An 8,669-nucleotide genomic window follows, 5' to 3' on the forward strand; every position below is an offset into this window, starting at 1 on the left:
GATCAATGCATTTTTAAAAGGCGTCTCCTAAAGTGGAATGGTCAACATTAGATTAATCCCCCACTTTAACTGTAAAAAGACTAGAAAACCAGGGACATAAACCATCAAAATTTTTATTTTTTGATATTGTCACGAGCCGCGGCGGTACTCACAGCCGCCGCAGCTCACTTCGGGCTCTCTCTGGCGTCTCGGCCGTCACCTTGACGACCGGGACATCATCTCCGGGCTCCCTCTGGCGTCCCGGCCGACGTCATCTCCGCTTCCTGCCAGGCCGTTGCCAAGGCAACGGCCGAGCGCGTCTTCTATAGCGCTGCTTCCCGGCAGTGCTGGGAGCCGGGCGCATGCGCGCAATAGGCAGCGGTGGGCTGATTAAGGATCCCCAAACACATTTCATTGTTCTCTATTTAAGCTATACCTGAATCAATCCCAGCCTTCAGGTTTTTCTGTGAGAAATAGGAACAAACCACAAAAATTTGTTGTCCAGAAGATTCTCGACTCTAAAAGAGTGCAGGGTCAGGTGCACTTCCTAGTACAGTGGAAGAATCGTGGGCTAGAGGAGCGATCCTGGGTCCTGCGAAGACGACTGTATGCTCCAAGACATTTGAAGGAATTTTTCCAAAAAATTCCTAAGAAACCCGGGTGTCGGGGATCCTTAACCCCTCCTCAAGGGGGGGTACTGTCACGAGCCGCGGAGGTACTCACAGCCGCCGCGGCTCACTTCGGGCTCCCTCTGGCGTCCCGGCCAACGTCATTTCCGCTTCCTGCCCGGCCGTTGCCAAGGCAACGGCTGAGCGCGTCTTCTATAGCGCTGCGTCCCGGCAGTGCTTGGAGCCGGGCGCATGCGCGCAATAGACAGCGGTGGGCTGATTAAGGAGGGGGGCTTGGCCAGTGATGATTACCCCCTGTGGGCTTGCTTCAGAACTGGGCCCTGATTGGTGGACATCAGTATTTAAGGCAGTTAGGTCTGCAGCCTCACTGCCGGTTATAGTTCCTGCTTGCCAGTGTGCTGACCTGCTTCCTGCCTTGTTCTGTCCTTTGGATATCGTGTTGGATTGCACGTGTATGACCCCTTGCCTGGATTTGGACCTTGCTCGTGTTTCTGGTGACCCTGACCTTCTTGCCTGTAACTGGACCAAGCTACCGTGCCTGTGACCCTTGACCCCGGCTTGTGTATTGGATTCCCTGTCTGCTGCCGGCCCTCGACCCCTGCCTGGACTCTACTCCACTTTCCTGGGTTCTCCCTAGTCGGTACGCACTTCACGACCCTCTGCTAGTCTGCGGCCAAGTCTGTCCTCACCACTAGGGGCTCCAGTGAACACCTGACTGGCAGAGCAGACTCCGGGTTGTGCTGTAGAGGCTAGAGGGGTTCTTATTAGTATAAGCGGCCTTAAAAAATAAACACGTACCGGAAACGAGGTTGAAATGGATGAAAGCGGAACCACATCGTCTGCAGCGCAAGCCCTAGCGGGTCATGTCGAGACCCTATACCAAATGGTCCAGGGTTTGTCTGAGTGTTTGTCTGTTCAGGAAGAGGCTGCAAGGCCTTCACAATCCACTCCAGATTCCACCTGTGAACCTAAAATGAATCTGCCAGACCGGTTCTCCGGAGATAGATCCCTGTCCCGGAATTTCAGGGAGAGCTGCAAGCTCTGTTTTCGGTTGAGACCCCGCTCTTCTGGTTCGGAACAACAGAAAGTTGGGATTATCATCTCCCTCCTGCAGGGTGATCCCCAGTCCTGGGCTTTCTTCTTGCCGCAGACCACTCCTGCCATGCAGTCAGTAGACGCCTTCTTCGAGGCATTAGGTCTGTTATATGATGACCCGGATCGAGTGGCCTCCGCTGAGGCTCATCTACGGGCTTTGAAACAAGGCCGACGATCAGCAGAAGAGTACTGCGCTGAGTTCCGTAGATGGTCACCCGACAGTGGATGGAATGACCCTGCCTTGCGCAGTCAGTTTCGCCTGGGTCTGTCGGAACAGATTAAAGATTCCTTGGTGCAATACCCGTCTCCCGCCTCATTGGAGAGTCTTATGCAACTTGCCATTAAGATCGACAGGAGATTTAGGGAAAGGAGGTCAGAGAAGTAGGTGTCTTCCTTTCCTTCTGCTTTGATCCCTGTTACTACAGATGGTGAGGAGCCTATGCAGTTAGGTGCCTATTGCCTCTCTCCCGAGGAAAAAAATAGAAGACGGTCACAAGGCCTTTGCCTCTATTGTGGTACTAAGGGCCACTTTTCCCGCTCCTGTCCTAACAAACCGGGAAAAGAGCATGCCTAGGGAATGAGGTGAAGGTTCACCTAGGTCTGCAAATTGTTTCCTCAAAAAATGCTGTACTAATTCCTGCTCAAGTCACTTTCGGTACCGGATCCGTGACCCTGTCGGCCTTCATTGACAGCGGAGCTGCAGGCAACTTCCTTGATATTGGGTTCGCTCGCTCTGCTGGGATTCCCTCTGTTAAGCTCAAGTCCGCTATTATAGTTTCTGGCCTAGATGGGAATCCTTTGCCTGGGGGCAAAATTGAATGGGAGACTCCGCCATTACACCTGAATGTTGGAGCGCTTCATTCAGAATCCATAACATTCCTCCTTATTAACTGTTCATCGGTTCCATTGGTTCTGGGCCATACCTGGCTTTCCCGTCACAATCCTGCAGTGGATTGGAAGAAAGGGGAGATTGTTCAGTGGGGCTCATGCTGTTCACAGTCTTGCTTGTCTCTGCCTCTGCAAATGATCCAGCCTATTCCGGAACAACTTCCCTCACAATACCACTAGTTCTGGGATGTGTTCTCCAAGAGAGCTGCTGATGCTTTACCACCTCACCGGGATTTCGACTGTGCCATCGAACTTATACCTGATGCCAAGTTACCCAAGGGACGCTTGTATTCTCTCTCCGGCCCTGAGATGCAGGATTATATTGAAGAGAATTTGAAAAAGGGTATCATCAGGCCCTCCAAATCTCCAGTAGGAGCTGGATGTTTTTTTGTGTCCAAAAAAGACGGAGGACTGAGACCCTGTATTGACTACAGAGCATTAAACCTCATCACAATCAAAAACACCTACCCCCTTCCTTTCATCTCCGTACTATTTGATCAATTAAGAGGTGCAACAATCTTCACCATAATCGATCTTAGTGGTGCATATAACCTCATACGTATTAGAGAAGGTGATGAGTGGAAGACGGCATTCAATACGCTTTCTGGCCACTACGAGTGTCTGGTCATGCCGTTTGGTCTTAGTAACGCGCCTGCAGTGTTCCAGGATTTGATTAATGAGGTGCTACGTGAGTTCCTTGGACAGTTCGTTGTCATCTACTTGGACGACATCTTCATATATTCTGAGCCATTACCAGTACATCGGGATCATGTCAGACAAGTTCTACAAAAATTGCGAGAACACCATCTCTATGCTAAATTTGAAAAATGTGAATTTGAGGTGCAGAAGGTGTCCTTTCTAGGTTATATAATCTCCTCTGAAGGATTCTCCATGGACCCAACCAAGGTCCAAGCTATCCTGGACTGGGTACAACTGAATAATTTCAAGGCGATCCAGAGATTCCTGGGATTCGCCAACTATTATAGAAGATTTATTTGCGGCTTTGCTGATATTGTGGCTCCTATTGTCACCTTGACTCGCAAAGGAAGCGATCCAGCTAACTGGTCACCCCAGGCAATAACTGCATTTGAGACCCTGAAGAAAGTCTTTGTGTCTGCTCAGGTCCTTAGACATCCGGATCCTAAAGTACCGTTTATTCTTGAAGTTGATGCCTCCGACGTCGTTGCTGGTGCCATCCTGTCTCAGAAAGTTTCCCAAACTCACCGCTTACACCCATGTGCCTACTTTTCCCGTCAGTTCTCCAGCAGAGACCAACTATGATGTGGGTAACCGAGAGCTATTGGCCATCAAATGGGCCTTTGAGGAATGGCGACATTGGCTAGAAGGCGCTGCACACCAGATCTCTGTTATAATGGATCATAAGAATCTGCAATATATACAGTCGGCCAAACGCCTGAACCCCATGCAGGCTCGTTGGTCGCTGTTCTTCACCCGTTTTAACTTTATGATCACCTACCATCCAGGTTCTAAAAATGTCCGGGCAGACGCCCTGTCCAGAAGCTTCCTGGCACACCATGCTCCAGTTACTAGTCCGGAGCCTATTGTTCCCTCGTCCATGATCCATGCTGGGTTAACCCAAGACCTGAGTTGCGCCCTGCAAATGTTTCAAAGATCAGCTCTTGATAATACTCCGGTAGGATGCCTATTTGTCCCAGTTCATTTAAGGAAAGCGGTCCTTGCTGAAGCACACGATAATCAGACTGCTGGACATCCTGGAGTTTTCAAAACATTGGAAATTCTTTCCCGCACTGTATGGTGGCCATCATTGTCTGCTGACGTCAAAAGTCATGTAATCTCTTGTGAGGTTTGTGCCAGGAATAAAATTCCCAGAACTCGTCTGGTAGGCCAATTGGTCCCATTGGCCATTCCTGCAAAACCTTGGACACATTTGTCCATGGACTTTATTGTTGATTTGTCACCCTCTGCGGGACACAATACCATTTGGGTTCGTGGTAGACCGCTTCAGCAAAATGGCACACTTCATACCGCTAACCAGGCTTCCTACCGCCCGAGATCTGGCTATTCTCTTCATTCAACATATTTTCCGTCTCGTGGTTCACAATTCATAGCACAATTCTGGAAATCCTTCTGTACTCTTCTCGGAATCAAGATCAGTCTGTCATCTGCATACCACCCTCAGTCTAATGGGCAAACTGAAAGGGTTAACCCTAGAACAGTTCTTACGATGTTATACCTCAGAATTTCATGACAACTGGTCCTCTTTGTTGCCCTGGGCGGAGTTTGCCTACAATAACTCATCTCATTCATCTACTCAAACTTCCCCGTTCTACTGTAATTTTGGTTTTCATCCCAGGTCCAATGCTTTATATTCTCTCAAATCTGCTGGTATCCCGGAGATTCGTTCCACAGCCGCTGATCTCAAGGTAATCTGGAAGAAAGTTCAGTCCTCCTTAAAAAGGTCCTTATTGTCTGCTAAAAATAATTTGGATCGCCACCGTGCCACCTGCTCATTCAAAGTGGGCCAGAAAGTTTGGCTTTCAACACGGAATATTAGGCTCAGACAACCTTGTAAGAAACTGGGGCCTAAATTTATTGGTCCGTTCATGATTACCAAGCAGATCAATCCGGTAGCCTTCAGATTGAAGATTCCTGACTCACTAAGGATCCCCAACACATTTCATTGTTCTCTATTTAAGCTATACCTGAATCAATCCCAGCCTTCAGGTTTTTCTGTGAGAAATAGGAACAAACCACAAAAATTTGTTGTCCAGAAGATTCTCGACTCTAAAAGAGTGCAGGGTCAGGTGCACTTCCTAGTACAGTGGAAGAATCGTGGGCTAGAGGAGCGATCCTGGGTCCCGCGAAGACGACTGTACGCTCCAAGACATTTGAAGGAATTTTTCCAAAAGATTCCTAAGAAACCCGGGTGTCGGGGATCCTTAACCCCTCCTCAAGGGGGGTACTGTCACGAGCCGCGGCGGTACTCACAGCCACCGCGGCTCACTTCGGGCTCCCTCTGGCGTCCCGGCCAACGTCATCTCCGCTTCCTGCCCGGCCGTTGCCAAGGCAGTGCTGGGAGCCGGGTGCATGCGCGCAATTGACAGCGGTGGACTGATTAAGGAGGGGGGCTTGGCCAGTGATGATTACTCCCTGTGGGCTTGCTTCAGAACTGGGCCCTGATTGGTGGCCATCAGTATTTAAGGCAGTGAGGTCTGTAGCCTCACTGCCGGTTATAGTTCCTGCTTGCCAGTGTGCTGACATGCTTCCTGCCTTGTTCTGTCCTTTGGATATCATGTTGGATTGCTCGTGTATGGCCCCTTGCCTGGATTTGGACCTTGCTCGTGTTTCTCGTGACCCTGACCTTCTTGCCTGTAACTGGACCAAGCTACCGTGCTTGTGACCCTTGACCCCGGCTTGTGTATTGGATTTCCTGTCTGCTGCCGGCCCTCGACCCCTGCCTGGACTCTACTCCGCTTTCCTGGGTTCTCCCTAGTCGGTACGCACTTCACGACCCACCACTAGGGGATCCAGTGAACACCTAACAGATATACTATGAAAGTAAAATACATTGTTCAATGTTATTCTGACATTCTACTGCATCTTCATTAAAATTTAAAATATTATGTTGCTAATCAAAATACAGTTGCAACACCACTCACACTATTAAGACGATGTGTTGATTGGTTCTGGTACAGGTCAAAGACCTGAGATTGAGTTGTTGTGACATCATTTGTTCTGCCTGTGAATGAATTAATCTATCCACACCGTAATCCTGTAAAGCAAGTCTGTCTAGTGTCAGTCACTGTCTGCTGTTTAACCAGGGAATCATCTGCCTGGGCAGCCTGATGCTGAGGAGTGAAGGAGATTATGGTGGACATATTTAGTTATGTCATACTTGCCTACTATTCCAGAATGTCCAGTAGACTCACACATTTTGAGAGCAGGCCTCCTTCTCGGAGTGCACCCACTTCACTTTTAAGGCAGGGCTTGTTGACACAACGGTGGGGAGGTGTTAAATGTCGACAAGTATAAGTAATGTATAGACACTCTGGTAGTTTTATATATATAAATCAAATCAATAATACATGTTATTTGAAATAAATTATTATCAAATAGTGCCTTTTTACTTTCCCTTTAAGTCTAGGGTGATTGTAAGACCAATGTTTTATACATGTTGTATATAGGTTTTGTGTATGTTTATATATTCGCTTACTCAGTGTTTCTTATATACGTATTTTAATCATTGGTCCTAAAATCTAATTCATATTATTTAGTAAGCATGGTATACCTAATGTCACACGCCGGACCCGTGGACGGGCACCGGCATTGTTACCTCTCTCCTATAAGCGGTGATCACAGTATCCTGATCACATCCCTGGATCAACAGCCACTATCTGATCTCTTGTTCTGCGCATGTGTTACCTACCACCCTCTCTTATGACCTTCCCATTGGTCCTGGAACTTTGGAGCGCTATTTAAACCTGACTCACCTGCTGTTGCTCTGCATTACCATCCTTGGATCAGCTGAAACTTCTATCGTTGTCTCTATTAGGACTACCGCTGCACCTGTATTCCCCGGCCGTTTCCTGTGTTTCCATCTTTGGTTCAGCTAAGTTCTACTGCGCTACTACATTAATTAGAACTGTCGCTTTACCAGGAACTCACCGCTGCTGTTCGGATTACCACTACTGGATCAGCCCAGTTCTATTCTATTCCGCTACTACCTCTATTTGAACTGCCGCTGTACCAGTAATACCGCTTTCATACTGCCGCCCCGGCAATATCCCGAGTTTTTCAAGCCGGGTTTTTGCCGGGGCTCGGAGCGTCCCAGCTCAGAAACACAATTCATACTGCACCTCGGACCCGGGAATTTCCCGGGTTGACCCCATTCATACTGCACAAGTCTGCCCTGGCAATTTGTGGGAGTCATCACCAGATCACCAGAGCAGTTTTCATTGGCTGAAAAATGGTGATGTCATTGAAAGGTAGACAATTGGATTAATAGAATAGACAATAGAATTGGCAGACAGCCAATCAGCTTATTTTCTGTGCAACCTGGGTTGAAAAACCCGGGTTGCACCATTCATAGTGCAGGCAACCCGGGTCTGACCCGGGAATCACCCCTCGATAAATCCCGGGTTGAAGACCCGGGTTTTTAGACCCGGGATTTTTGACTTGTACCATTCATACTGCACCAAGACCCGGGTTGTTTGAGCTCGCCCCGGCAAAAACCCGGGATTTTGGTGCAGTATGAATGGGGTATAATTCACCTGCTGTTGCTCTAAGTTACCATCTACGGATCAGCTAACTTCTACTCCGCTACTGCCTCTATAGGAACTGACGCTGTATAATTAATTCACCTGCTGTTGCTCTGAGTTACCATCTACGGATCAGCTAACTTCTACTCCGCTACTGCCTCTATAGGAACTGACGCTGTACCATTAATTCACCTGCTGTTGCTCTGAGTTACCGTCTACGGATCAGCTAAGCTCTACTCCGATACTGCCTCTATTTGAACTGCTGCTGTACCAGTAATTCATACCCTCTTGCGGGGGTCACTGGTGAACACCACCTACCGTTAGACTCCGTGTTCCTGAATGAGCCTTACTAGTTGGCAGCTACAAGGGATCCACTAAATATTTATCAGTTTCCGTGACACCTAAATTAATAGTATGAAAGTTTAGCCTATAAACGCAAAAATCACAAATATAATTGAAAAGCTCTAATTGTAAAAGTAGTAAAGTAGGTGACACAGGACATCAGTGAAACGGACTGAGTGATCCCGAGAGCTTACAATAAGCCTTAGATGAGATGTGCCTCAAAACTAGAGATGGTCACTGACCCCCGTGTTTTGGTTTTGGATTCGGTTTTGGATCTGGATTACCGTCGTGTTTTGGTTTTGGTTTTGGTTTTGCAAAACCGCCATTGCGTGTTTTGGTTTTGGTTTTGGTTTTGTTTGGTTTTGTTTTGCTATTTTTTGGGAAAATCCATGTTTTTGGGCCTAAATTAACCCAATTTAGTGCTCCAACTGTTTTAGAGACAAGTAATCTAATTGTTGAGGTAATAAATCATCCAAAAAAACAGTTTAATTCTTCG

Source organism: Mixophyes fleayi, chromosome 4 (genome assembly GCF_038048845.1).
Source record: "Mixophyes fleayi isolate aMixFle1 chromosome 4, aMixFle1.hap1, whole genome shotgun sequence".
In the NCBI taxonomy this organism is placed as follows: Eukaryota; Metazoa; Chordata; class Amphibia; order Anura; family Limnodynastidae; genus Mixophyes; species Mixophyes fleayi.